At 47.3% G+C, this 4,037-nt stretch overlaps 1 pseudogene; it reads left to right on the top strand.

The window, feature by feature from the left end:
- Positions 1-248: 248 nt before the first annotated feature.
- LOC102416266 lies at positions 249-3,822 on the top strand (annotated as a pseudogene).
- Positions 3,823-4,037: the final 215 nt, after the last annotated feature.

The following is a 4,037-nucleotide window of genomic DNA, read 5'->3' as shown; positions in this document are numbered from 1 at the left end:
AGAGTCGCCCAGAGAGAGTAAACTTCCATATTTATGCATTAATGAATCAGAGGAAATGTTCCCTTTTCAGGTCAGTCCATACTCATCTGGAAGCAGAACTGGGCAGCTGGTGGTCTCTTGGTCACTGGGCAGTGAGGTGGTGCAATGTCCTTGATCTCCAAGGCAAGATGATCATGTGACATTGACCTGCTCGCTCTCCCTGCCTTCCACCTGCTCTCTGCTCTCTGTGCCATGTCATGGTCAGGGTTATGTCACCCCACAGAAATGGAAACCTCTCAGTGATGCCTCTGTTTGTGCTGGATGGATTTGGGGGTGGCCCACAGACCCAGGCCCTGCTGTTTGCTCTGTTCCTTGTTCTGTACTTGGTGGCCATCCTGGGAAACCTCACCATGATCGTGGTCATCACGCTGGATGCCCATCTGCACTCCCCAGTGTACTTCTTCCTCAAGAACCTCTCCTTCCTGGACCTATGATATTCATCTGTCATCTACCCTAAGACCCTCACTCTCAGGGATCCAGCGTGAGGAGCTCCACCCGTGGCAAAGGTCATGAGGAAGGAGGCTCGGCATACGCAAAGGCGGGATCGAGCCTCAGGAGTCCCCCTGGAAATTCTCGAGCATCTACCCCCAAAACCAGAGTCTGCCTACTTTACTGCTTTGTGCTCTCACCTACACCTCTGACTTTACGGGGGGCTGTCCCCCAACACTTCTCTCTGAAAAAGAGTTAATTTACAGCTCCAGTTAATAAAGTTCCTGGGCCTGACAAGAGTGTTTCCACCTACAAACTCCTTTGAAAGTCCTCTAGCCTGCCTGAATAGGTTTTTCCGGCTACCTGTGATTGTTCAGAGCCTCCTAACTGTGAGAGGCATGAGGTGTTCTAAACTATCTAAATACAGATTCCTTTGAGCAGTTAAAAGATTGATTAGAAATTGTATTGGTGAAGGGTTTTTCACTTGTTGGGCCAATGTTTGCTGCTAAGTTTCCATATCCCTTACCTACTGTGTCTCTGGCAGTGTATTGATTGATATAATTGGTGTATAGGAATGTAAGTAGTAGCTTTAATGTTTGTAACCTTGGACCCTTGAGTTAATTCTTTTCTTGTTATAGCCCACCACACCTTTGCCCTATAGGAATGCAACTTTAATGCTTTTGGAGGGTGGTGCCTGACTTTAGAATCATCACCTTTAGAGAAAAATAAGTTTTCTGAAGAAAGGGGATCTTAAAATGTTAACAGGCCTCCTGGCCAGAAGATGATGTAAATCACCAAAACGTTTGCATATGATAAGTTTGAAAGCCTGGCTTCGATTAGGATCAAGGACTGATGTCCTTGCATGACTCTACCCCTTCCCCCATTATCCTCTATGCACAACTTAAGGTACAAAAACTACTTTGGAAAATAAAGTGTGAGCTTTGTTCACTGAAACTTGGTCTCCCCATGTCGTTCTTTCTCTCACCTTCTGGCTGAATTCCCATCTGGGGCGGGGAGGCTCGTCAAGCCTACTAATTTTGCCTGAGCTTCTAAGTTCTGACCAGGGAGGCCTTAGTGTCTCCTCTCCTTCGGGAGAATGGGAGGACGCCTGCGGCCTATGTAGGTGACGCAAATTCCTTATTTTGGAATTTTATTAGCTTTCCACGTAAACCAAGTTATTCAGCCTCTTTTATCCACTAAATTTTCTCACTGAGCTATCCTTATTTAACTACTCTTTATAGCCTTAATTAACGTTTAATTAAGGAATTGTTTCCTGATCCTCGCTGACCTGTCCCTGCTTCGAATTCCCTGGATCCACTGGGGCTGGACCTCGGCACTCACTGACCTCCTTTCCTCCTCCAAGGTCATCACCTTAGGGGGATGTGTCACCCAGTTCATCTTCATCTCCCTGCTCCTCACCACTGAGGGATTCCTCTTGGCTGTGATGGCCTATGACCGCTTCATGGCCATCTGCAGCCCCCTACTGCCAGGAGCCAGCATGAGGAACTCCGCCCATGGCAAAGGTCATGAGGAAGGAGGCTCGGCATACGCAAAGGCGGGATCGAGTCTCAGGAGTCCCCCTGGAAATTCTCGAGCATCTACCCCCAAAACCAGAGTCTGCCTACTTTACTGCTTTGTGCTCTCACCTACACCTCTGACTTTAGGGGGGGGGGCTGTCCCCTACCACCTCTCTCTGAAAAAGAGTTAAATTACAGCTCCAGTTAATAATAATTCCTGGGCGTGACAGGAGTGTTTTAGCCTACAAACTCCTCTGAAGGTTCTCTAGCCTGCCTGACAGGCTTGTCTGGCCACATGTGATTGCTCACAGCCTCCCAACCGTGAGAGGCACGAGATGCTTTAAACCTTCTAAAAACAGGCTCTTTAGAGAAGTTAGAAAACTATTAGTATAAGTATAGTGGGCTGATTAGAAATTGTATTGGTGAAGGGTTTTTCATTTGTTGAGCCAATGTTTACTGCTAAGTCTCCACGTCCCCTACCCTTATACACATTAATGAATATATAGAAGAAATAAGTATTAACCTTTGATATTAATCACGTTAGACCTTAGGCTAAGCAAATTCTTTCCTTAATTAAAACCCACTACACCCTCACCCTATAGGAATGTAACTTTATCTGGTAACTTCGGAAGGTGGCTTATGTTTTAAGAATAATCACCCCTGGAGAAATAAGTGTCCTGGTTGACTGACCGCTGTCACAAGGAGAGGGTCATAAATTGTCAGCAGGCCCCCTGGCCAGAAGATGATGTAACACCCCTAAGACCTCTGTATACATCTGTTTGAAGCACCTGACTTTGATAAAAGTCAGGACTGCTGACCCCACGTGATTTTTGTATAACATCTCAGTGTATAAAAACAGACCCTGAAAAAATAAAAAATGGGATCAGTTCTTCAAAATACTGGTCTCCCCATGCCATTCTTTCTCTCATTTTCTGGCTGAATTCCATCTGGGGCGTGGAGGCTCGTCAAGCCTACTAATTATGCCTGGGCTTCTAAGATCTCACTGGTAAGGCCTTAGTGTCTCCTCTCCTTCAGGAGAACGGGAGGACGCCTGTGGCCTACATAGGTGATGTAAATTCCTTGCCTTGGAATTTTACCAGCTTTCCACGTAAACCAAATTATTCAGCCTCTTTTCTATGCTGAATTTTCCTGCTGCGCTATCCTCACTTAACCACTCTATAAGCCTCTAGTTAATATTTAATCTAGCAATTGTTTCCTGATTGCCAACGCCATCTCCCCTTCGGATTTCCCTGGATACACAGGGGCTGGACCCCGGCACCCTACGCTACCCCATCAACATGTGCCCCTCGGTCTATGTCCGCCTGATGCTGGGTTGCTACTGCGGGGGCTGCCTCAACTCCATCCTGCAGATCATCCTGCACTCCATCACATTCAGCCTCCCGTTCTGCAGCTCCAACCACATTGACCACTTCTTCTGTGATGTGCCACCTCTGCTCAAGCTTGCCTGTGCTGACACTACCATCAATGATCTGGTCTTGTTTAGCATTTGTGGCCTCATCATCGTGGGCACCACACTCGTGGTCCTCGTCTCCTATGGCTACATCACAGTGACCATCCTGAGGATGTGCTCAGGAGGAAGGAGACACAAGCTCTTCTCCACCTGTGGCTCCCACATGACAGCCGTGTCCCTCTTTTATGGGACCCTTTTTGTCATGTATGCCCAGCCAGGAGCTGTGGAGTCCATGGAGCAGGGCAAGGTGGTCTCTGTCTTCTACACCTTGGTCATCCTGATGCTCAACCCCCTCATTTACAGTCTGAGAAACAAGGAGGTCAGGATGGCCTGAGGAGACTGGGGCAGAAACACACAGCCACGTGAAGGAGAGTGACCAGAGAGACTGGTTGTTCCGAGACAGGACAAGAGGGCTCTGGGAGAGGTACAGGCTTTGGTTTGAGGAATTCATTCCTCATTCATCCAACTCATTTCTTTCATCCAAACTTTCATTGAACCCTTCATAGGAGCACTTCATGGAGCATACATTGCAAGGATGAGATGCAATAAAGAACAAGACTCTTTTGCCAGCAGAAAAGTAA

The sequence above is a fragment of the Bubalus bubalis genome, chromosome 6 (genome assembly GCF_019923935.1).
Source record: "Bubalus bubalis isolate 160015118507 breed Murrah chromosome 6, NDDB_SH_1, whole genome shotgun sequence".
NCBI lineage: Eukaryota > Metazoa > Chordata > Mammalia > Artiodactyla > Bovidae > Bubalus > Bubalus bubalis.
Note: the sequence above shows the minus strand (reverse complement) of the source record. Positions and strands in the feature narration are given on the sequence as shown.